Raw genomic sequence first — 27,501 nt, 5'->3', positions numbered from 1 at the left:
TGTATGACCATGGACAAACCAATGAATCTCCCTCTACCTCAGGTTCCTCATTTGTGAAGTGACAGAGTCAGACCAGATGATTTCTGAGATCCATTTGCAATCTTCTATGCTGTAATTTTTTTTTCATCATTGATATTCATTGTGATTTGCAAAGAGATGAGAATTTTGAGCAAAGCTTTTGATTTAAAGTCTGTGTTCAGAAGTGCTGCTCATCGGGTTTGGTGAATACTAATGAGGGCATTTAGATATTTCATAGGATGAGCTCCAATGACTACCAGGATCTTCCTTCTCCTGAGCTCCAGGTCCAAGAATATTCTTTCTCAGATCCATGGCTCATTCTTCAGGGTGATCATGGATAACACTAAGAATCTGTTTTGTTTTGTTTTGTTTTCTTTTGAGGAAAGCCAAGATAATATAGACCAGCCTTTTTTTTTTTTTTTCAAGGTTTATTTATTTTTGGGACAGAGAGAGACAGAGCATGAACGGGGGAGGGGCAGAGAGAGAGGGAGACACAGAATCGGAAACAGGCTCCAGGCTCTGAGCCATCAGCCCAGAGCCCGACGCGGGGCTCGAACTCACGACCGCGAGATCGTGACCTGGCTGAAGTCGGACGCTCAACCGACTGCGCCACCCAGGCGCCCCTAGACCAGCCTTTTAAGTAGGAATCACATATTTATCAGGCCACCAAGAATATTTTCAATCATCTTTCTACCCAGGTCTGCCTGGAAAGGGAACAATTAGTTTGTTACTTGCTTTCCAAAATCCTTAAAAATGTCTAAAATAAATGTAAAAAAAACATGGCAGGAATGACCTACCCAAATACTTAATAGAATATAATAAAACCCTGTCCCTGACTCGGAGAAAGCCCAGCTTAAGCCTTATTTCTATTGAATCTTGATTTCTAGCCCCTTGCAAGTTTATCTAAATGGAAGGCAGTGGTTATCAAGCTTTAGTGAGCATCAAAATTGCCTATAAAAAAATTTTAAGGTTATTTATTTACTTTGAGTGAGAGAGAGAGAACAAGTGAGGGAGGGATAGAGAGAGAGAATTCCAAGCAGGCTCTTCACTGCTGGCACAGAGCCTGATTCAGGCCTGGAACTCACAATCCATGAGATCATGACCTGAGCCGAATCAAAAGTTGGCCCCTTAACCGACTGAGCCAGCCCGGCGCTCCCTCTAGAAAAAATTTCAAAACATGAATTCCTGACCCCAAATCCAGCCATTCTGATTCAACTCACCAGGAGTGGAATCCAAATAGTTGCATTTCCAACAAGTGCTCAGGTGATGTTGCTGCTGGCCTAATGGGTACAGTGAGAAGTACTCTTCTAATGTGCTACTGTGTTATTGTCTATTAATTTGCTCACAGGTTATGTTAAGTAAGTATTGGCTAAGCTAATAGAGTATACAGCAAACAAATATATTATTTTCTCTAAGAATCTTTCACTCTGATTCTCATGTTCTAGTTTCTAATATAATGGAAATTGCACATAATAACACCTACCTTTTATAGTTTTTGTGAGGATTGGATGAGATGGTCCATGTGAAAGCACTTTCTAAAATGAGAAGTTTTATTCAACTGTGAAATGTGGTAGTAATTATCGTGCTAATGGTGATAGCACTCACTGAATTTTGATAGTATGGATTTTGGACAGGGAGGTGAGTACTCAATTCTTATCTTGTTTGTGTAGGCTAGCAGGGGACCTAATTCCAATATATAATAGGGTACCATGTCCAAAATTGTTTCTGTCTATGGGAAAATACATCCCAAATTCTAAAGTCAGTTTTTAGAATACACCTATGTATGAATTGGAAAGATATAGTATATGGTTAAAAACACAGACTCTATAGATTTCTTACTGTTACAGAACTTACCTAGGAGCAAGGGGAAAAAAAGATCAGAATAATCCCTTTAGTACTGGGTTACAATCAGAAATATCAGTATAAACTCATATTTATAGATAAATAGTGATAAATAGATGGATAGATGCAGATATGTGTGGATATGTGGATTATTATGTGTATGTGCATTTCTTGGCTCTGTCTCCTGAGGAGGCCTAGAAACAGTAATAGCTCAGCAGAAGCAAGCACCCTCAGCATCTGGATCTTGGTTTCTAAACACCATACTCCAATCAAAGAAGTCAGAGCACCTTGGAGAAGTGGCTGGTGCTAGCGGTTATGGCACAGAAAACATAAGGTAGACCAGGAGCGTGTTATAATGCCAAAAAAAGTAAGAAAATGATATAAATACACACACACACACATACTGCATACAGTATTGAGTTATAATCCAAAGAACAAAATAAGTAAAACTGAAAATAAGTTTAGCAAATTAAAAAAGAATACCCTACTCATTAACATCCTAAAGACTTCTCCAAGATCACGATGAAAGGCATCATTTAATGTTATGTGAAGGATAAAGGAATTGAAATCAGAAAACTTCCTTTTAAAATGTGGTTCTGATATTTATAGTGTGTCCTTAGGCAAGCTCTTTTGCCCAAGCTTTGATTTCCCAGTTTGCAATACACTTTTCCTAAATTGCTGTCAGCACCACATGGGATGATGCAAAAGTAGTGTGAAATTATAAAATGATATAAAAATACTAGTCATTACCTATTAGTTTTATTAGCCTATTGCAGCAATTTCTCAAAGCATGGCCTGGGGACCCTGAGGGGTTCCGAAAACCCTTTTATGAGGCCTATGAGGCCAACTTATTTTCATCATAAATATAAGGTGCTTGTTTCACACACTATCATTCTTTCCTGAGAGAACAGTGGAGTTTCCTGTTGTGTGATATGTGATGACATCATCATTGCAGTGCATCATTAATGTGTATTGTTCGTCTTTAAACAATTTCTCAGTTTTAATTTCCAATATGGCAAATATCGATAGACAACCCATACGGACAGGAGCTTTTCGGGTCTTTAGTTAGTTTTATGAATACAAAGGTTTTTCGAGACCAAGATGTTTGAGATAACTATTTTATGACTCAAATAGGAGTTAAAACAAATTTTAAAATCTAAAATCAGCCATTTTTAGGAAAGACTCCTCCTTAGAGTAGTTGAATGACTGTTTAACTATTCTGAATTTGAGAAATCATTTCATTTGGTGAACAGGGGCTTTAGTCCAGTGTGTCTGACTGAGATGCTGCAATGAAAATGTGGTCAGAATCTCCAACCCCGAGTCAAGTGAAATGATACAGAAGCATAAACAAATAATTCTAATATAATATGAGAGAAAATCTAGAAATAGGAATTTTAGTCCAGAATTCCAAAACATTCCAGAATTCAGTGGTCATACTAACAAAGGAATGGCAGCATAGAAGAGCAATGTATCCTTAAGAGTGGCTAGACAGGGTGCCTGGGTGGTTAAACATCTGACTTCGGCTCAGGTCACGATCTCACGGTGTGTGGGTTCGAGCCTTCCTTTGGGATATCTGCTGTCAGCACAGAGCCGCCTTGGGATCCTCTCTCCCCGTCTCTCTCTGCCCCTCCCCTGCCTGTGCTCTCTCTAATCTGTCTCAAAATAAATAAATAAACTTAAAAAAAGGGTGGCTAGAAGTTCATCAGGACTGATTTTCCTTCGAAATATGGGTTTTGTTTCCCTGGTTTTACTATTATTCTTTGAAAGATTCCCATTGATGTATAAATGGAAGTTTTATGGGTGATATGTCAGCAGAGGTCAAAACAGCAAGCATCTTTTTTTTTTTTTTAAGAAATTTTTAAACAAGAAAAAAGAAGGAATAACAAGGATTTTTTTTTCATGGAAGGTATAGAATATTCTTATATTGTTTATTGTGTTAAAAGTTCTTTTCATGGCCAGCTCAAGTGAGCCATACTTTGGTAGTTTGTCTGATTTCCATATCTCAAATCATATTGTATTGAAGCTTCAAAGCTCTGTTTCTATTATTTCTCTCTTAAGAAGTTGACAAAGACTGAAAGGTTTACAGTACAAGCAAACATGATGTGCATTTCACATACATCATCTTGTGTTAAAAGAAGGAAGTAAATGATCTTTTGATGGCCAGCTGACTGCATGTGTATGTGGAAAGGATGCTTTTCTCCTTTTCACACATTGTCTGAACTTAATTATCTGCCTTAAACTCTGAAGATTTTTGTTCTCTGGGGTTTGATAATCATGCAGTGTTCTCCACCATTTCTTTGGCTTAAATATACCACTCTCCTGGACTATTTTTATTTTGCTCATTCAGTTTTTCCCGGTTCAGAATATCAATGATAATTTTACATTTTCAAAAATTCAACTATTTTGTGAGGATTTTGCTCATCAATTTCAACAATTGTGAAGATTTTCAAATTGATAAAGAGAAGGGTGACACTCGGACTTCAGGGCCTTTAGCTAATTTTTGTAGATACTTGTTTTGTATATCTGGACAAATATTCTGGCATTTCACAAAGGCCAATGTGTCAATTTTTTTAAGTCAATTTTTATGTCCATTGATTCTAGATTAGACCATAGCTAGTGATACAGTCTACATTTCAAATAGCAAAATGGTTTCCAATTTATCCAGGTAAGTCTAGACATAACCCCACAGAGGGTAATGGGCAATGTCAAGATATATAAGATATAAGGAGCTTCGGCTTTCTTCCCTTTTCAAATTGATCATCTGCCTGAATAACATAATTATGGAACACAGCTCTAGCAAGAAAACCAGCGACCTATAAGAGATCCCTGATCCTTAAAAATGCAACTCATTGATTTACAGATTGCTGTTGACAATTTAAAAACAAATGCTTTAATAAAGCAAGTTGTTTTTGAATGTTAACATAATAACCATGATAGGCAGCTCTTTATAATCAGGGGCTAATCATTATTAATTCCTTTGACATTCAGTGCAGTGACATTAATTATAACAAATTCTTTCAATGAGCATCCAATGTAGTCCGAAGCTCAATAGCAAATGTGTTGCCATTTGGAATTCATTGTGGTGCACTCACTGGGAAGTCTCGCTGTATCATCCAATTTTGAATATCTTATTAAAGTGAATATCTTTACTGTACATTTAAAAAATCCTATCTCTGAAATGTTTGATAATTATGCCTTATGTTTTCCTGTTATGAAGTTTTGTTTGACCTAAAGAAAAAGTTTATTTTATCTTCCATCTCTAGATGTTTTTCCCCCAGATTTGTCCATTTGATTTATGCACATTCTCATTTATATTTTTATTTTTCCTAACTCATGAAAACTTAAAAAAAAAAGAATGTTATAACTATTTACTATATGTAGCAAGCCGAATGGAGAACAACAATGCGAATCATCTCTTTGCTTTTAAAATTCAGTTGTAATAGAAGAGAAAATCTCCCACGAAAATATGAATACTTGAAATTAGTGCTAATTTATTTTGTCTCAGGCATATGGGTATAGTTACATCATCATCCTTTTGTTATCTTTTTTTTTTCTGAATTGCTTCTGTTAGTAGGGTCTTATTTTAGGGATAGTGATATAGCATAAGGCATGCAGTCTTTGGAATCAGACGGCTTTGTTGTTTATTTGTTGGATGATCTTGATAAAAAGATGGTATTCAGTCTAATGGGAGAAAGAATTTTAGGCATGTTGTAAGGACTAGTTATAAGGGAGCTCAGAGACCATAGTAGATGCTTAACTAATGATGAGTAATCAGAGCTAACATACATTCATCCATTTGTGTTGGGACAGTGTACAGCTTACATGTATCATCTCATCCAATATTCAGAACCCAATATGGTAAATAAACTTCTTACCCTTGCTTTAAAGGCAATTCAACTTATAAATGTTTAATATTTGGCTCAAGGTCATATAACTAGTAAGTGATGAAAGAATTAGTGGATTGGGGATGTGAACCTAGGAAGTCCGATCTTAGAATCTGATTTTTTATCCTGAGTTGTTTCTTCACTAGTATAGCTATTACTTTGATTATTAAATTTATGCCACAGAATTTAGTTTTTCAGCAACAGACTCCCTTTTAGGAATTCTGAAACAAGAAAAGAGTCTTGTGCTAGGAACATTCTCTACTCTCAAGCTGCTTTAAGTAAGTTTTGGCTGGAGGTCCTTTGGAGTTCCCGGTATAAGTAGGTTTCCTTTCCTTCCTTCTTCCTCTCCTTCTACTTCTCTTCTGGTTTTTTTTTTCCTCTCTTTATTTCTTTCTCTCTTTTGTTACATTCTCCCACCTTCCTTATTTCTATTTTTCTTTTTTTTAAATTTCAGCTTTATTGAGAACAGAAATAGAAATTGTATATATTTAATGTATACAACTTGATGTTTTGATGTGCTATATATATGTTGTGAAATGGTCACCACAATCAAGCTAATCAACATACCTACCACCTCCTATAACTAAAATTTCTTTTCTTTTCTTTTCTTTCTTTCTTTCTTTCTTTCTTTCTTTCTTTCTTTCTTTCTTTCTTTCTTCATTTCTTCCTTCTTTGTAGTGAGAATACTTAAGGTCATCCTCTTAGCAAATTTCAAATATACACTTCAGTATTGTTAACTACAGTCACAGTGTTGTATATCAGATCAATGGAATTTATTCTTCTTGTATAAATAGAACTTTGTGCCCTTTGACCAATACCTCCCCTTTCCCCCCTCCACTGCACCCCTGGTAATCACTACCCTGCTCTGTTTTCATGAGTCTGACTATTTTAGATTCCACATATAAGTGAGGTCATGCCTTGTTTATCTCTGTCTATCTGGCTTATTTCACTTAGCATAATGTCTTCCAGGTTCATCCAAGTTGTCCACATATGGCAGGATTTCCTTATTTTTTGAAGCTGAATAATATTTAATTTTCAGTATAATCCACATTTTCTTTACATATTCATCTGCCAATGGACATTTAGGTTGTGTCTATATCTTGGCTATTGTGAATAATGCTGTAAAGAAAGTGTAAGTACAGGTATCTCTTTCAGATCCTGCTTTCATTTCCTTTGAATATATACACCCAGAAGTGGGATTGCTGGCTCATATGGTAGTGCTGTTTTAAGATTGTGAGGAATCTTCATCCTATTTCCCATAGTGGCATCAATTTACATTTCCACCAACAGTGCACTAGAGTTTCCCTTTCTCCACACCCTTCTAAACACTTGTTATGTAATGCAGAGCCCCTAGCCTGGCCTGACTGGCTGAATTTAGCATCATGCTGTGATCCCGGGGGCTATGCAGAGCTAACCAGAGTGGAGACATTTGTTCTCCTCTTTGGGGCATAGACTATTCTCATAACCACCTCCATCACTCTGTCACTTCTTGTTCCACTTTTAAGAGTGAAAGTAAAAGAGAAATAGAATGAATAAAATAAAATAAGCTAAAAGATCACTACATAAAGTGGCAATGATAAAATAGTTAAAAATATGCAGCTATAATAAAAACACACACACAAAAGCCCCATCTAGGCAAAACCAATTCAGAAGATTAATTAGAGCCAATAATGTAAATCATAAAGTTCTAAAAAACAACAAGAGACATCCCGAGTTGGCTGCTTAAAGAATGGGACGCTTCCCATAGGACAGTCAGTAGAGGGTACCACTGGCTGCTCTTTTTTTCTACCTTCCTCAACTTCTCCCAGCTGAGTCTCCCCTTTACAAAGCTCAGTCCTGCCTGGAGGTTACTGGTCTATGCCACTGATTCCCCCAACTGGTTGATTACAAGAATCCCTTAGGGAATGTTCCCATCGCACACACTTGGCTCTTCGTTTTCCTTGAGGGCAGAGGAGTCTGTGGTCAGTGAAGCTTGAGACAGCTTCTAGGTGATTTTAAACTGCAATTCCCTTCTTGCTGCCCTGATCATTTGAGTCATAGTTATAGATATTTTGAAGTAGGACTGAATCCTTTCACTTTATTTACTGATAAAAGGATCAAACAAGATCAAACTGTCTTGGATCAGCACTGTGTTGGTGACTGGACAGGAATCCATGAAGGAGGAAGACCTGTGGTATCTGGAGACATTCTCTGCTTCCTCAATAAAATAATTCTTATGTGTATGGGTACACTAGAGGTTTCTTCTATTTATAATCCTGAAAGTTAAGAGTTGGAAAAAACCACTAGAGTGATTCATAATTTAGTTCAGTGGATCCATTGTAAAGACCAGTCAATGGGGTCTAGGGGAAGAAAATGACTGGACCTCCCAAGTCCCAGAGCTTGACAGGTGGCTAAGACAGGACTAGATTCCAGTTTTTCTTGTTTAAAAAGCACTCTGTGCAGGTTGGAGGTCATTCTAAAAAAAATTCTTGTATATCAACAAGCTGCTAATGTTTTCCCCTCCTTGATCCTCTTTTTGAAATGTCCAGAAGAATCATTTGGGCACTAGAACCTTGGTGCATCTCGTTCTCAAACAATGTGACTCTTCTCACCTATGCGAACCTTCTCAGGTTCCAGGAAAATGTGATCCTGGTTTGTTTCGTTTTTTTCTGGTACTTTATTAATCACATCACACTTTGTACTTGAAAGTAAGTGTAAGTCTTCCCCTTTATCCCTGGTTGACTCCTTGAGTTTTCCAATTCCAAAACCTTCTGCCAATTCTGGATAGCAATATACAACGCTCCCTTGTAATAATCCTGTGTAAGCAAGTGCAGGAAAGAAGGGGCTGTGGTCGCTGAGAGTTTGAAGACAAATTTTAAGATAAAGCCTTGTGCTTCTCAGTGTTCAGACTCAATTTCAGACTCAATGTCAAGGGTGGGGGTGGGGGGGTCATGATAGCTGGAAAGGGAACGGGGAAGTTAAGGAAGGCAATGAGAATGTCCACGTATATGCACATTAAGATCTTGTGAGCCTGGCTTTACCCCTCAATACCTGTGTGACCTTGATCAAGAATCTTAAGCTCTCTGGGTGATAAAGAAATATTAACACTTACTACTCTAAAAATAATTATTAAAGAATTTTTTTCTCAAGAAAGATGGAATGTGAGGTTTTCTGAGTTCGCTCTAAATCCTATGTCTCTACTGTTTGATGTCACTGTGATTAAACAGATGGTTTCCAAGAGTTTTTAAAACCAAAAGTTTTGCTTTCAAATGGGTGATGTCATGTTACTTGTTTGTATATACTTAGGATGGTGCTAATGTTTATATTCATGCCCCTAATATTATTTATTCAGTCATTTTCTGAATTACTATTTGTTAGTAGGATTGATAGTATTTTTACCAAATCCATGTCTAAAGAACATTAGATTGCTTACTTTTACCTTATTTATTTTTTAAAGAGTTCTTTACTTTTTTTTTTTAAACAAGCTTTACACCCAATGTGGGGCTAAACTCATGACCCTAAATTCAAGAGAAGCATGTTCTACTGACTGAGCCAGCCAGGAGTCCCAGATTGCTCACCTTTAAGTAGAAATGCTTATACATACCTAGGTAAGTCTTTCTGGGCATGAAGGCACCAGTGGGACATTTTGGAATTCAAACTGACTTAGCCAGGCTCTTAGGATGACATTCAACCCTGAATAAAGACTCAGCAATTGATATTTAGTACAGATTAAAGAATGAATGGAATAGAACTCTCTTGATCTCTAATTCCTCCCTTTGGCCTAAATGGCTATACTACCCAATTTTATCCAGTGTTATAGGTCCCTCATAGAGGTGAGTCTAGCTATGATTTGGCCCTGGATAACTAGGGAACTTGTGGTTTTCTGGGTATTCTACAAATACTGAATTCAATCGCAAATGTGCAGATTGAAAGTCAGGCTGTGGTAAATCTTTGGTTACAAATTTACAGAAGCTGCAAAGGAATGAAGACAAAATATAACAACATAAAAAAAGCACATCTATTTCCTTTGGGTATTTTAGCCTTCAGATTTAGAATTCTAAGTTTTCAGAGATGGACCTGGAAAGCTAAAGATTCTATTGATGAAGCAGAGAGCAATAAGTATAACTTTATTTGGTGATCCACTAAAAGACAGGCATGAAACCCACTATTCTCCACTGGAACGATATCAGCACAGACAAATGCATTTGTCTTCTTGGGGTCATACTCGGCGGGTGGGGGGGGTTGCTCTTCCAGCTCTCCTTCTGCTTACTCAGAGCCTCAGTTCATCTTCTAAGGAATTGCACCTCACAACTTTGAGATTGTACCAGGACAGATTTCCTAGGCTGTAGTCTAGAGGTGAGACACGATTCAGTGTTAGCTTTGTACTTAGTAGCTGTATTAAGCCTCAATGAAGGAAAGTTGGACTATTTTACCCTCCTGCAGTGGTTCTTGTGAGTTCTTCCAGTGGCTCCCCTAATGTCCAGCAACTCATGTAGCTGGCAAAGCCTTCTGAGTCTTGCTTGTGTTCATCTCTAGTAGCCTATGATGCTGTACCTTTTGTTGGTCCTACACAACCACCTCTCAACCTCTTGCAGTTCTCTGTGCCAGCTCACGTTTCTAATACCTGCTTTGCGTTATTTCTCTTTGGAAATTAGTTCCCACCCTTATTCAACTCCTAGTCACTTTCCAGTATCAGCCTTACTGTCACTTCTACCAGAAATTCCTTTCTACAGAAGAAATGAGCATCCCTCTTTTATTTCCAACACTGTACGTACAACAATCACAACACTTACAATTCTTACTATGATGGTCTTTGTTTATGTGTCTGTCTTCCCTACTGCATTTCTTGAATGGAAGATTAGGTCTATGTTCCTTTAAAGTGTGGTCCATAGAGAACATGCAAGTTTCTTGGGCCCCACTCCAGATTTACTAAGTCAGATTAATTGGAGATGGGGAGAAAATCTCCCAAATCTGCATCTTTTGCAACAAACGTGTAATTTGGTGCAAACAAGTTTGAGCAGCACTGGACTGTGACTTATTATTTCTCTACTCAGATTATTTAGCATAGTGACCACAACAGGTGTTGAGTGAATGCGTAAATGAATGAAAAAGCTAATGGGTAAGAAATCTGTATAGATTCATATGTAATCCATATGTGACAGGAAGGACTCCTTTTCTAAGAGATCTAGTTAAAATTGGTTCTAACTACAGAATTCACGCAGTGTGGAAGTCTAAAGACCCTCTTTTTTTTGTAAGTTTATTTGTTTATTTTGAGAGAGAGAGAGAGGGAGGGGGAGAGAGAGAGAGAATCCTAAGCAGGCTCCCTGCTGTCAGTACAGAGCCTGGCCCAGGGTTTTATCTCATGAACACGGAGATCATGACCTGAGCTGCAATCAAGAGTTGGGACGCTTAACCAACTGAGCCATGCAGGCACCCCTAAAGACCTTCCTACTCTAGCATTGATAACTTACTTTCTGTTGTGTTCCACATCAGCTCAGACACAAAACTTAATGGTGCTACCAGTTTCTAAGACAAATCTACTCACACAGTGCTTTGTAAGGTTAGTAGACTTGCAGAAGATTGTGGAGGTTACAGAGGACAAGTCACATCATGGAATCTTCTCCTTTCAGGTCCTCTCCCTCTTCTGCCCAATTTCTCCCAAATATTTTTTCTTCGTAAGTGTAGCTCTCCAGTTCTCCTCAGCACCTCAAACTTACCCAATCAAGCTCAACTCTAGCTGCTCAGTAGAACTACATAGGCTGTTTCATTGACTCACCATCCCAGCAAGGCAGATGGATGTTTATTTTTTGTTCTGGACTTAATACTTACTGTCTTTTATACTTCTCCACACCCTGCAGGATCGATGGAGAGAGGCTGTCTTTCAATCACATGGCTGAATTCCTTGTGGTGTCCTGGTGTAGACAGGAGGGTGGTTTAGCAGGTTAAAATTTAAAGCTTACAAGGTGCATGTATGGGACAGCACAACAGGGATTTGAGGATGGGTTTCCGTGTTGGTAAGAAGAATAGGGAGGGGAAAGGATAGGAAATAGCAAATTGCTGCCTTCTCTAATAGGATGCTGAGCCTTCAGTTCTATTTTCAACCTTCATTTCTTACACAATGCTTGGTTCACTTTTCTTGTCAGGCTTTCCTCGCATTTGGCTGAGCCCAGAAATCCAGATCTGCACATCAAAAGTTGATGAGTCCAGACGTTTAGTGGAAATTAGTTTAGTCATCACTCTGTGTAATTCACAAGGCTGGTGAGCCCTGGTATACACCAGCTACAATGAAAAGTTTTCATTGTTCTCTATTATGATTGTGATTATGATTATTATTTTGTTCAACAAGGCATAGAAAGAGAAAAAGCACAGGTTTTGGTAATTAAACATACTGGAGCCTAAACCAAGCTCTACCATTTAGCAGTCTGTGACTCTGGGCAAATTAACTTACCTACTTATGCTTCAGCTTCCTCATTTGAACAAAGGGATAATAATAATAAATTAGATTATATGATTTATGACATAATTGCATGAAAAGCACCCAGCATGATGCTAGCGGAGAGATAACTCCACCTACCTTCCCCTTTAGTTTTGAGATCATCTTGTCAACTAGGCCTATCCTCTGTCTATGGAATACGGAAGCTATGCTCAGGTATAGAGATGGCCAAGAAAGAGAGTTCTGTGTGTATGTGTATGTGTGTGTGCACACATATACATGGATACGGGCAAAGGGATTGCCTTTTCATTTGATTCAAAACATATTGGCACATATAATAGATTAAGTGGTTATCATAGTTTAGGTGTTTATTGTCCATATATGTTATTTATAGTTTTCAAAATGATTTCATGTTCATTAGTTTAATTATCTTACAATAATTCTCCAAGGTATACAGGGCAGGAGTTTACACTATTTTATAAAAGAAGAAATTGAGACTCAATGGTTTTTCCAAGTTCATCCTTCAAGGAAGTGATGGAGACCACTCAATCCATTTCTAACCAGTGAAGAATTGCTTCACACTCAGCTGCGAGATGATAACTTTCTTTGTTTAAATTAAACCTGTTCAAGTATCTCTCCAAGGCTGTCAGGCAGTGCAGGGGCCATCACCTTTCAAGGTTGCCTTCCCTTTCCTTGGGTTAAGCAGCTCTTTGGAGAGTATCTTTTGTCATAGTGGTCACCACTGTCATTGCCCCTTGGCCAGGCCTGAGTGATCTCCTTGAGGATAGGAAGCTTCCCTGGAGCACTTTTACCTCCTTAACGGGTTCAGCCATGAGACCCTTTGTCTAACCTCTCAAGGCCATACCATCATGGACACCTTCACAGGCTTCCCCATTGGTTATCTACTGCCATGGTACAAACTACCCCAAAACATGATTCTGCTGAGCTGATTCAAATGGCTGAATCTGGGACAACTGAAAACTGGCCAGAACTCTCTCTCTCTCTGTCTCCTCACACCCCTGTCTTTTTATGTGGCTACCCTGGGCTTTCTCATAGCAGGACAGCTCCTGGGTAAATAGGGCTCCATGTTCCAAAAGTGTTCCAAAAGATAGGCTCTATAAACTGTTCCTAAGGCCTGGGTCCACGTGATGTGGCACAGCATAACTTTATTTTTTAATTGTTTTTAACGATTATTTATTATTGACAGAGAGAGACAGAGTGCAAGCAGGGGACAGGCAGAGAGAGGGAGACACAGAATCTGAAGCAGGCTCCGGGCTCTGAGCTGTCAGCACAGAGCCCAACGTGGGGCTCGAACTCACAAACCACGAGATCATGACCTGAGCCGAAGCCAGACACTTAACCCACTGAGCCACCCAGGTGCCCAGAGCATCACTTTCTAATGATCAAAACAGCCCCACATCCTTCCCAGATTCTAAAGGAGAGGGCATAGTCCACACTTCTAAGTGGAAGGAGTATCCAAGAATTTGTGACCATCTTTAATTTGCCACCCCAAATTTCCGAGATCCTCACACTTTTACAGGGAATTACGTTCCATTTCACTCAGGTGTCTACTCACCACAAATGAGTTATCTTTAAATCATGTTTATCCTTGAGGTATAATTCCCTCTATTCTAACACTAGGTCCTCTGTTTCATGACCAAGGTGAATGAGGTTTAATCACTTATTAAGACTTACCCGATAGTTACATATCCAGGTCTCATTTCCTAAAACTGCAAAAGCCTTAGCCATACTGACAGGTGTGAGATGACATCTCATTGTGGTTTCAATTCGCATTTCCCTGCTGATTAATGATGTTGAGCATCTTTTCATGTGTCTGTTGACATCTTCTTTGGGAAGATGTCTATTCAGGTTTTCTGCCCACTTTTTAATTGCCTTTTTTGGTGTTGAGTTGTGTTAGATTTTTGGAGGTTTTGGGGTGTTTTTTTGTTTTGTTTTGTTTTGTTTTTTTGTTAACATAAGGTGTAATATTAGTTTCAGGAGTAGAATTTAGTGATTCATCATTTATGTATAATACCTAGTGCTCATCACGGCAAGAGCCCTCCTTAATACCCATCACCCATTTAACTCACCACGCCCGCCCACCTCCCCTCCAGCAACCCTCAGTTTGATCTCTATAGTTAAGAATGTGTGTTATGGTTTGCCTCTCTTTCCTCCACCATGTTCATCTGTTTTGTTTCTTAATTCCACATATGAGTGAAATCATATGGTATTTGTCTTTCTCTGACTGACTTATTTCACTTAGCAAAATACACTCTAGCTCCATCCATGTCTTTACAAATGGCAAGATTTGTTTTTTATGGCTGAGTAATATTCTACAAATTCTTTATCCATTCATCAGTCGATGGAAATTTGGGCTCTTTCCATAATTTGGCTATTGTTAATAATGCTGCTATAAACACTGGAGTTCATGTGTCCCTTCAAATTAGCATTTTTGTATCCTTTGGGTAAATACCTACTAGTGCAATTGCTGGATCATAGGGTAGTTCTATAGCTAACATAATCCTCAATGGGGAAAAACTGAGAGTTTTTCCTCTATAGTTAGGAACAATACAGGGATGTCCACTGTCACCATTGTTATTTGACAAAGTACTGGAAGTTCTAGCCTCAGCAATCAGACAACAAAAAGAAATACAAGGCATCCATATCAGCAAGGAAGAGGTCAAACTTTCATTTTATTCACAGATGACATGATACTCTCTGTAGAAAACCCAGAAGACTCCACCAAAAAATTGCTAGAACTGATACACGAGTTCAGTAAAGTCACAGGATACAAAATCACTGTATGGAAATCCTTTTTGTTGCATTTTGTGTGTTGCATCTTGCATTTCTATACACCAATTATGAAGCATCAGAAAGAAAAATCAAGGAATTGGTCCCATTTACAGTTGTACCCAAAACTATAAGATATCTAGGAATAAACCTAATCAAAGAAGAAAAAGATCTATACTCTGGGAACTACAAAACACTTATGAAAGAAATTGAAGAGGACACAAAGAAATGAAAAAACATTCCATGCTCATGGATTGGGAGAACAAATATTGTTAAAATGTCTACCCAAAAGCAATCTAAACATTTGATGCAATCCCTATCAAAATACCACCAGCATTTTTCACAGAGCTAGAACAAATAATCCTAAAATTTTTATGGAATCACAACTACCCTGACTAACCAAAGCAATTTTGAAAAGAAAATTAAAAATAGACCTACCCTCTGACCCAGCAATAGCACTGCTAGGAATTTACCCAAGGGATATAGGAGTGCTGGGGCACTTGTACCCCAATGTTTATAGCAGCATTTTCAACAATAGCCAAACTATGGAAAGAGCCTAAATGTCCATCAACTGATGAATGGATAAAGAAATTGTGGTTTACAGACAGAGACCCAATAAAAAAGAGAACTACAGGCCAATATCCCTGATGAATATGGATGCAAAAATTCTCAATAAAATACTAGCAAATCGAATTCAACAGCATATAAAAAGAATTATTCACCATGATCAAGTGGGATTCATTCCTGGGATGCAGGGCTAGTTCAACATTCACAAATCAATCAATGTGATACATCACATTAATAAAAGAAAAGATAAGAACCATATGATCCTGTCAATCGATGCAGAAAAGGCATTTGACAAAATTCAGCACTGTTTCTTAATAAAAACCCTTCAGAAAGTCGGGATAGAAGGAACATATTTAAACATCATAAAATCCATTTATGAAAAGCCCACAGCTAACATCATCCTCAATGGGGAAAAACTGAGAGCTTTTTCCCTGAGATCAGGAACACGACAGGGATGCCCACTCTCACCGCTGTTGTTTAACATAGTGTTGGAAGTTCTAGCATCAGCAATCAGACAACAAAAGGAAATCAAAGGCATCAAAATTGGCAAAGATGAAGTCAAGCTTTCACTTTTTGCAGATGACATGGTACTATACATGGAAAATCCGATAGACTCCACCAAAAGTCTGCTAGAACTGATAGATGAATTCAGCAAAGTTGCAGGCTACAAAATCAATGTACAGAAATCAGTTGCATTCTTATACACTAACAATGAAGCAACAGAAAGACAAATAAAGAAACTGATCCCATTCACAATGGCACCAAGAAGCATAAAATACCTAGGAATAAATCTAACCAAAGATGTAAAAGATCTGTATGCTGAAAACTATAGAAAGCTTATGAAGGAAATTTAAGAAGATATAAAGAAATGGAAAGACGATCTCATAGATTGGAAGAATAAATATTGTCAAAATGTCAATACTACCCAAAGCTATCTACACATTCAATGCAATCCCAATCAAAATTGCACCAGCATTCTTCTCGAAACTAGAACAAGCAATCCTAAAATTCATATGGAACCACCAAAGGCCCCGAATAGCCAAAGTAATTTTGAAGAAGACCAAAGCAGGAGGCATCACAATCCCAGACTTTAACCTCTACTACAAAGCTGTAATCATCAAGACAGCATGGTATTGGCATAAAAACAGACACATAGACCAATGGAATAGAATAGAAACCCCAGAACTAGACCCACAAACGTATGGCCAAATAATCTTTGACAAAACAGGAAAGAACATCCAATGGAAAAAAAGACAGTCTCTTTAACAAATGGTGCTGGGAGACCTGGACAGCAACATGCAGAAGGTTGAAACTAGACCACTTTCTCACACCATTCACAAAAATAAACTCAAAATGGATAAAGGACCTGAATGTGAGGCAGGAAACCATCAAAACCCTAGAGGAGAAAGCAGGAAAAGACCTCTCTGACCTCAGCCGTAGCAATCTCTTACTTGACACATCCCCAAAAGCAAGGGAATTAAAAGCAAAAATGAATTACTGGGACCTTATGAAGATAAAAAGCTTCTGCACAGCAAAGGAAACAATCAACAAAACTAAAAGGCAACTGATAGAATGGGAAAAGACATTTGCAAATGACATATCAGACAAAGGGCTAGTATCCAAAATCTATAAAGAGCTCACCAAACTCCACACCCGAAAAACAAAAAATCCAGTGAAGAAATGGGCAGAAGACATGAATAAACACTTTTCATATTAAAATAAAAAAATAAATAAATAAATAAATGAAAACCAAAGCTGGAGGCATCACAATTCTGGACCTCAAGTTATTTTACAAAGCTGTAGTGATCAAGATAGTATGGTACTAGAACAAAAACAGATATATAGATCAATGGAACAGAATAGAAAACACAGAAATGGATCCATGACTATATGGTCAACTAATTTTTTTCATAAGGTATTTCTATTTTTAATTTATTTTTATTTTTATTTCTATTTTTTAATGAAATTTATTGTCAAATTGGTTTCCGTACAACACCCAGTGCTCATCCCAACAGGTGCCCTCCTCAGTGCCTATCACCCACTTTCGCCTCCCTCCCACCCCCCATCAACCCTCAGTTTATTCGCAGTTTTTAGCAGTCTCTTATGACTTGGCTCCCTCCCTCTCTAACTTTTTTTTTTCCTCCCCCTCCCCCATGGTCTTCTGTTAAGTTTCTCAGGATTATGGTCAACTAATTTTTGACAAAGCAGGAAAGAATATCCATTGGAAAAAAGACAGTCTCTTCAACACATGGTGTTGGGAAAACTGGACAGCAACATGCAAAAGAATAAGCCTGGACTGCTTTCTTATTCCATACACAAAAAATAAATTCAAAATGGATGAAAGACCTAAATGTGGGACAGGAAATCATCAAAATCCTAGGGAAGAATATTGGCAGCAACCTCTTCAACTTTGGCCCTAGCAACTTCTTAGTAGACATGTCTCTGGAGACAGGGGAAACAAAAGCAAAAATGAACTATAGGGACTTCATCAAGACAAAAGCTTCTGCACAGCAAAAGAGCCAATCCACAAAACTAAAAGGCAAACTTCAGAATGGGAAAAGATATTTTCAAGTTTCATATCTGATAAAAGGCTAGTATCCAAAATCTATAAAGAACTTACCAAACTCAACACCCAAAAAACAAGTAACCTAATTAAGAAATAAGTAGAAGACATGAATAGATATTTTTCCAAAGAAGACATACAGATGGCTAACACATACATGAAAAGATGCTCAGTATCACTCATCAGGGAAATGCACATCAAAGCTATATTGAGCTATTACCTCACACCTGTCAGAATGGCTAAAATTAACAACACAGGAAACAACAGATGCTGTCAAAGGGGGAACCCTCTTATACTGTTGGTGGGAATGCAAACTCATGCAGCCACTCTAGGAAATAGTATGGAGGTTTCTCAAAGAGTTGTATAAGCTCTTTACATATTTTTGGATATTAACCCCTTATTGGAAATATCATTTCCATATATTATATGGAATAATATTCCATTATATTATACATATGGAATACACACACACACACACATATATATATACATAATATTATGCAGCCATAAAAATGATAAAATTATGCCATTTGAGACAACATGGATGGGCCTAGAAGGTAGAACACTAAGTGAAATAAGTCAGATTGTAAAAGGCAAATACCATATGACTTCATTCATAAGTGGAATATAAAAAAACAAAAATGAATAAACAAAAAAAAGCAGAGTCAGATCTATAAATACAGAGAACAGACTGGTGGTTGCCAGAGTAGAGGGAGGTGGGGGTCTGAGTGAAATTTGTGAAGGGGAGTGGGAGATACAGGCTTCTAGTTATGAAATGAGTAAACCATGGGGATAAAAGTCACAGCATAAGGAATACTGTAATAATGATATATTGGGACAGATGGTAACTACCATTGTAGTAACCATAACATAATGTATACGCTTGGTGGGCCATTAAATTGTACACCTGAAACTAATGTAACAAACTAATTGTGTGTCAACTATAGTTTAAAAATAAAGAGAGAGAGAGAGAGAAAAGAAAAGAAAAAAAAAAGAAAAAAAAAAAAAGAAATCCTGCAAAAGGTCCTCCCTGCTTCCTGGGGTTGGGGTTGGCAGAGGGAGATATTTTATTGTGTTGTGGTAAGTCAACTTTCTTCAAAAAAATGTTTGTCCAAATTAGGCATATATGTCTCATCCTAGCAAGCCCCAAACTTCTGTGTTTTTATGTCCTGCTAATTTTAATTCTCATTAAATCCTCCTACTGTATATTATATATATAATATTATATATGAGATATATATATATATATATATATATGAGTTTCATGGGTGTTGACTGACTGAATGAGTACATGAGTGAATACATAATATTGAACACATGCATATCTGTCTTTCCTAACAAGGATAGCATTAATTGACAGCATTCTGTACTAAGCCTACTATGTCAACACGGACACCCTGTCCTTAAGGGACTTTGACATTCATAGTTTCCTAATGGTAAAACACAGCAATTCAGGTGCAGGGTGCTAAGTGAATGGACTCCCAAGAAATGGCAGCTGGCTTTGTTTTCTCTCCTATGATAAGACTTTAAATGGCAGCTCACTGTGATAATGAAGTCATTGTTAATTCTTACGTGGGAGCCCCTCAGGCAAATCTCTTTAAAGCACTAATTTCTGAGATAACTCAAATCACACATCAAATTGTACTTTTCATAAAAATTCAATGAAACATCAAGCCAAAGGCAGGACAGATGTTGCCCTTATGAAATGATCAGTGGATTGCTTGCTAAAAGTTCATTTATAGGTACATCATTTTGTGTAATATGCTTGTTAGTAATGTTCAGAATATCTAGCTAATGAGGTCTTTCAGTATTTTCCAGGTACGGGGCCAGGCCCTGGCACCTGTATTTTTAACAAGCTTCTTAGGAGATGTTGTTACATATAGATGCTTGAGACGCAATCTATCTGGTATACATGCACACACATATACATACATATATATGCACACACAGATATATACATTGACACATACCTTTCCCAAAAATACAGAAGTAAAGAAGCCAAGAATTTGAGAAGTGAGATAGTGAGAAGGTTAAAGAGAGAGAGAGGGAGTAAAAAGAAAACCTCTAATTGGTCTGTTCTTCCGGCTTTAATTTTATCTTATCTCTAGCACATTCTCAATTATGCCAGGATAGTCACTTTTTTAAACCACAAATCTAGTCATTCTCTTTTGCTAAAAAAATACTTGACAGTTTTTTATTACATGTGGAACAAAGTCTAAATTATGGATCATGACTTTGAATGGGGACCCTCCCACCTTCTGAACCCATATTTTCCATTTTTTGCCTCATGTTTTGTGTAGCCATTCTTAGCTTCTTTCCCACTTGTTAAAAAAGCCTCTTAGTTCCACATTTCCATGCCTTGTTCTACGTTTTCTTCCTAGAATGCTCTTCTCTCAACCTGGATTAAGAGGTATTCATGCTTTAATACTAAGCTACACCTCAAGTTATTGACCTTTCCTGACACTATCTAATATTTTAAAAGACAATATTTAAGAAAGACAATATTTAAGAAAATCTGCCTTACAGGTCAATACTTGCAGGTTTTGGGGGGGTCCACATTTTGAGGCAAAATCATCCTTCCAGGGGATTACTAGAAGGCAACGTTACTGAAAATTATATGGCCTATAGGCACCACACTGGGATTTTCTTTTCTTTTTTTAAATTTTTTAAAAACTTTATTTTTTTTTAATTTTTTAAAAAGTTTTTATTTATTTTTGAGAGAGAGACAGAGTGTGAGTGGGGGAGGAGCAGAGAGAGAGTGAGACACAGAATCCGAAGCAGGCTCCAGGCTCTGAGCTGTTAGCACAGAGCCCGACAGGGGGCTGGAACCCACAAACCGTGAGATCATGACCTGAGCCAAAGCCGGATGCCTAACCAATGGAGCCACCCAGACGCCCCTACACTGCGATTTTCTTAACTCAAATTTGCTAATGGTTAATATTATTTTAAATATGTGCAGAACAGAGACTTTTCATTTCTACTTTATGATAAAGACTTTTAGGGCCTGAGAATGTGCATCCAGGTTTTAAACAGGTGAATGTTCTTTTTTCTGGAAAAAAATCATGTAGCTCTGCTTCCATACAAACCACCTCCATGCATTTTCAATGCTGATAGAAGGAAATTAGGACTTTCTAGCTTTCCCCAATCATCTCATGATAAAAATTATGAAACGTGTAGGAAAGTTGAAAGAATTATATAGTGGACACTCGTATACCTACGATCTGGATACTACAATTGCTCACATTTTGTTGTGTTTGCTTTGTCACATTACCCATCCTTCTATCTGTCTATCCGTTGATCCGTCTTACTTTCCATGCATCTCAGAGTAAGTTGCCAACATGAGTACACCTCAGATCCTTCTCCCGCTAATGCAGAATGTGAAGACTTCCTTGTGAAAGCTTAGTAATTCAAGCGTATGTACTCCCTTCCATCATTAACACACAATATCTACACTATAATCTTAAACTGCATGTGGTTTGTTTTCTGTCAAAAGCATGGTTAAACTGACTAATATTTGAGCAAGCTCACCTATTTCTCTGGTGTCTCACAAAATTCTATCAGGTCACAGCACCAGAATGCAAAGCATTTTTAGCTTAGGTATTGGAGAGATTCTGTGAGGAAAGTGATTTGATGCTATGCTATTACTATTTATGTGAAGCTAATACAAAATTTTGCTGGATAGCTTATGGTTTTTTTTTTCCAGCTTCTATAGATCTATTGTAAATGATCATTTCCTTAATATGACTTATTATCTTTACAGTATGAGTCAAATGATAATGCCTGGGCTGGATGAATGAGTATTGAATGCTTAGGCAGCCAGTCCTTGAAATTACTGAATTGCTCAGTGAAGGATAGAGAACATGACCCAGGAATAGAAGGTGGAGGAGGGTTGGTAAGTTGATGAATCAAATGTTTTAATGTTATTTAGCTCTGTGAAATGAACAACCAGATGTACTAAACCTGGAAATAGTTAAAAATGGGGACCTCTTGGGAGCTGGACTGGACAGGAGAAGGTTGTGGAAAGAAAGTGGTGATTTCCATCATGACGATAAAAAAATAATGGTAATAATAGAACATATAGTGCTTATTATGTGCCAAGAACTGTTGTAAGTTCTTCACTTTTATATTACATCACACTTTTACATTTTACTTAATTTTCTTTTAATCTTTATAGAAGTTCTATGAGGTAGATGTTGTTACTGTCATTTTGCAGATGTGGAAACTGAGTCTCAAAGGAAGACTTGGTTCTTTGAATCCAGGAGGTGTGTGCATGTTTTTCACAGTGGCATCTTGATACTCCTTGTGAAAGAAAAAAAATTTCTATGAGATATTTTTAGCCTTTAGTGGCAGGAAAACTTTCTCATTTTAAAAAATCTTGTAAGCTTTTTATCAGATAATAAAACCCATGTAAGATCTTGTGCAAAGACCTCTTCCCTGTTTTGTTTGGGAAGCCCAGACATCAATATATTGCTCAAATACTGTAATTATTCCTCTCTTGTTTTGGTTTCTGATCTCACCTTTATGTTTACCCTCTGTGCATATAGTCAAAATACCCAAAGTAAATAAACAAGTGCACAGGCAAATGTGACAATAAATTATTCCTTTACTTAGTCGTTTGCTTCTACTCTGATGATTTTATTTAAAATTCTACACCTTTCATAATTTTTGGCATTGTTATGACTTCTCTAAGAATGCTCCCTGAGGATTCAAAATAGTCATCAAGCCATTGACTAATAAAAATTCATGTAGCGTTGAAAATGCAACATGAAAATCTTTACTCAGGGTACATTAAAATTGATACATCATTTGTTTTCCACTAATGAGAGATTTGCAGTAGTGGTGGATTCTGGGTAGAAAACCTGATACCAAGTCAGTGCCTGCCTCTCCAAAGGTGTAAGAAGATCATGGGTCTTACATTTTCTCTCTGGATTAATGCTTCCTCCTATAGAGTATCATATTCTGACCCTATCAGTTTTGATCATTCAACCTTCTTGAGTGAATTTGTTCTTCAGCATTCTAATGGACTGCTGTGTCTCCCAAGGATTATTAAGATGTGACTCTGGTCACACAGCACTAGACCTCTGAAAAAAAAGCTGTCACGGAAGAGAACTGGGAGCCTTCAGTGTAAGATCCACACAGACATAACGATGATTTAACTTTTCATCTCTGGTGTCAAGTAACTCTCATTTCAAAAGGGATCAATGTGTTAAAGTAGACTTAAAAAATCTTTTTAAGTAGTATATCCTGCACTAAAATATATGTATCCTCCTCTTCTCTCCCAGGATTGATGGATTTTTCAGTCTCTAGAACCAAGGTGAACTAAGAAAATGCTTGTATTCAAGCTAAAACCAAACAAACAAACAAAAACCTGCCAGAGAACATATAGTTGCAGCCTGAATCTATCTCAAAACAATCAAAGGAGAAACTCCCCTGTTATTGCTACAAAACCAGCTCCCAGTAGAGTTGAAGTGTAAGATGTGAGCAACTGTGCCTGATTTCATGGGGTGTTTGTACCTGAGCTAGAAATATCATGCTGCTGTTCCTAACATAATAGGAGGAGAGGATTTTAGGAATCAAAATGTAGAAGGAAACAAAAAGTGTTTGAGATGATGTTATTTTTAAAGCAATCAACAAATGGATGCATTGAATGGTGTTAAGGGTTAAAATAGAGAAGAGACAATATATGAATTATATTTAAAAGACAAAGGAAGACTTGATTTGGCTTCCATGTAGAGAAAATATGGAGTGGCGCAGGAACAGAAGCAGTGATCAATGAGGTGGTTATTACCACTGACCAGATGTCAGGTGGTAGTGGGGTAGATTATGGTGGAGGAAATGAAATTGGAGGGAAGTATGTATTTGTGGTTCATGTTGTGGACATGGAGCACTTAAAGATGAACTGGTGGATTATATGGGTGATGGGATTATGGGTTGGAAAGGAAAGAATCAGTGATGACTTCTAGGTTTTTGGCTTGAGCAACTGGATGATGGTGGTGCCGTTCACTGAGTTGGAAAACTTGGGATTGTCACAGTTTAGGGATAAAAATAGGGGCTTTATTTCATTTTATTAAATGTTTATTCATTTTTGAGAGAGAATGTGAGCAGGGGAGGAGTAGAGAGAGGGAGACAGAGGATCTGAAGCAGGCTCTGCACTGACAGCACAGAGCCTGATGTGGGGGCTCAAACTCATAAACCGTGAGATCAGGACCTGAACCAAAATTGGATGCTCAACTGACTGAACCACCCAGATGCCCCAGGGCTTTCATTTTAATTTTTAAAAATATTTTATTTATTTTTGGGGCGCCTGGGTGGCGCAGTCGGTTAAGCATCCGACTTCAGCCAGGTCACGATCTCGCGGTCCGTGAGTTCGAGCCCCGCGTCGGGCTCTGGGCTGATGGCTCAGAGCCTGGAGCCTGTTTCCGATTCTGTGTCTCCCTCTCTCTCTGCCCCTCCCCTGTTCATGCTCTGTCTCTCTCTGTCCCAAAAATAAAATAAAAAACGTTGAAAAAAAAATTAAAAAAAAATATTTTATTTATTTTTGAGACAGAGAGAGACGGAGCATGAGCAGGGGAGGGGTAGAGAGAGAGGGAGACACAGAATCCGAAGCAGGCTCCAGGCTCCAAGCTGTCAGCACAGAGCCTGATGCAGGGCTGGAACTCATGAACCGCGAGATCATGACCTGAGCCAAAGTCAGACACCCAACCCACTGAGCCACCCAGGCGCCCCCACCCCCCAGGGCATTCATTTTAGAGACAATAAATACATTATTGATTCCCAAGTGGTGTATGAAAAAGAACTTGAAAAACAAGAAGAAAAAGAGCTATTTTAACCAAAGAGACAATAGATACGTAACATATGTATAAACATATGTAAGGTAGAACCAGAAAATGCATGAATTGGGTTTCCCCTTAAATGTCTATGAGCAACTCTTGTGTTTTAAGTTAAATCCAAGGGTATGATTAAGTTTGCAAGCATCAGAAGGTGATCACTTCTTGGAAAATTTCATGCTTTAGTTTATTACTAATAGTTCTGAAGAAAAAAATTATTGAATGGATTTTTAAAACATAAGTGATTTTATTTGTCCACAAAAGAACAAAAGAAGCAAATTTCTGAATTTCTCATCACAATGGATATAAATCACAATTATTATTGACTCGTATTTTTCTCCACCTTTATGAAACACTGTTCATTACAAAAGCCTAAAAATATTTGTAGAATGAATGACCATTTTCATATCTTGTGTTTTCAATTAGGCTATAATCTCTTGACAATAGGATGTCTTATATTTCTTGGAATCCACCCAAGAAACTAGGAACATAGTATAATAAAAAGAACGGAGATTTTGGATTATAGAAGGTATGGATATGAATTACAGTGCTACTGCTTATCCTTTGTTTGACATTGAGATAGTTATTTAGCCTTATAAATTTATACTTCTTCATCTGTAAACCGTAATGATAATACCTGTTCTCATGTGGCTGCGGTAAAGATTAAATAGGAAAGGTTTAGCAACAGCCTAACACAATTCTTGGCATATATTGAAGTGCTTAGTCAATGTTGGTTTCCTTTCCCTAAGCATGGTTCTGTGGACAGACTCAATAAATATTTGTCAAACGAATGAATGACATTATCTTTAGAATATCATTACCATTAATTCCTAATGGGCCTTGCATTTTGGGTCAAAAGGACATGCTTTCAACCCTTTCATATTTGGTGTTAATAGCCATATAGTGTCACAGATCACAAAACCATACTTAATGTTTGTTGCTATTATCAATCAGTACAGCTGAACACAGCCCACAGAATATAATTGAGTCAGATTAATTTTAATAACTGAAAGTGAACATTAGCATTCGTGGGAATGGGAATAAAATTGTCCCCATCACAAGTTAAATTACTGCTGCTGTTCATAAATTTTAAAACAGCTGACTCTGAATTTCCACCTGCATCTTTTAAAATGATCTTTCTATCTTCCCATTATTTTTTTAATAGACACTTAGGCAGAATTTCATTTCAGTAGTACTTAGAGTAAAACTAGAAAGTAGCTGGGGGGGAAAAATACAACCCAGTTTCTTATGGAACTATTTATACCAGTATTATTTACATCTTAATTGGGAAATTAGGTGATGCTAAAGATAGTTTTCCTCAAATTTCGTTCTGCTTTTGTATTTTGAATGATTATTCTTCTCTTGAAATACTAGTTTATAGGTTACCTTAATATCAAATACTATATCATAATGCATATACGTTATTAAACTCTAGGTCCTGGGTAGAAATTTGAGAACTACTCATTGATCAATACATAGAATTTCTCAGGTTTTTCTAGCTTCCATAGAGGTACACCTGTTCTAATTTCTAATCAGCCAAAAGCACTCCTAATAGCATTCATATATAGAGAGATCTGTAGATTCTTCTTTGCCACTGAGTTAAGAAAACCAGGGTTTATATTTTAAAACCTCCCCCCAACATAAAATTACACATACTTGAGCTGCATATACTGGTGGCAGGGGGTAGGCCTACTTGGTCTACCAAGGATCAGAGTTTTGGGTCAGAACACTAGGTTCTGAGTGTTCAAAAAGCACTTCATTTTTTCTCCCCATTTCGGTGTTTCAGGGGGTTTCTAGATACAAGGTAAAGTAGCTGGCTTTATTGAAGAAGGTAAACATAGCAAAGATGCATTCTTAGGAATAAGTGAAAAAAAATCTCAAAAATGCAGGCTAAATCATTTGCAATGACATGGATGGATCTAGGGGGGTATAATGCTAAATGAAATAAGTCAATCAGAGAAAGATAAATACCACATGATTTCACTCATATGTGGAATTTAAGAAACAAAACAAATGAACAAAGAGAAAAAGAGACAAACCAAAAATAGACTCTTAACTCTAGAGAACAAACTGATGGTTACTAGAGGAGGGGTGAATGGAGGGATGGGTGAAATAGGTCAAGGGATTAAGAGTACATGTATCATGATGAGCCCTGAGTCATTGAGAGAATTCTTGAATCATTATATTGTACACCTGGAACTAATCTAACACAGTATGTTAACTATATTGGAATTTTTTTTTTAAAGAGTAGAAATACAAAGCCATTTCAAAAAAAATGAAGGCTAACTTAAAAATAAGCAAAGCACAGGAAAACACTCTTAGGAAGGATGGCTTTAATACACAGAAGACTTACGTGGATCGTTTGAGATAAAGAAAGTAAAACAGGGCAGATGCTAGGGGATATGCATACCAACACATCAGCTAAGGCCATATAAGACTTACCTCTTATAAGGAGGGGTGATAAATAATGAGAACAGTAAAGAAACTGTCTACTTCTTGAAACTTGGCCCTGTATCATCTAAGATGAGTATTTGTTTTCATTGTTTTATAATGACACAGGAAATTATAATTAAAGAGCTGCCCCTGCTTCTGTTCTGA

The sequence above is a fragment of the Prionailurus bengalensis genome, chromosome E1 (genome assembly GCF_016509475.1).
Source record: "Prionailurus bengalensis isolate Pbe53 chromosome E1, Fcat_Pben_1.1_paternal_pri, whole genome shotgun sequence".
In the NCBI taxonomy this organism is placed as follows: domain Eukaryota; kingdom Metazoa; phylum Chordata; class Mammalia; order Carnivora; family Felidae; genus Prionailurus; species Prionailurus bengalensis.
Note: the sequence above shows the minus strand (reverse complement) of the source record.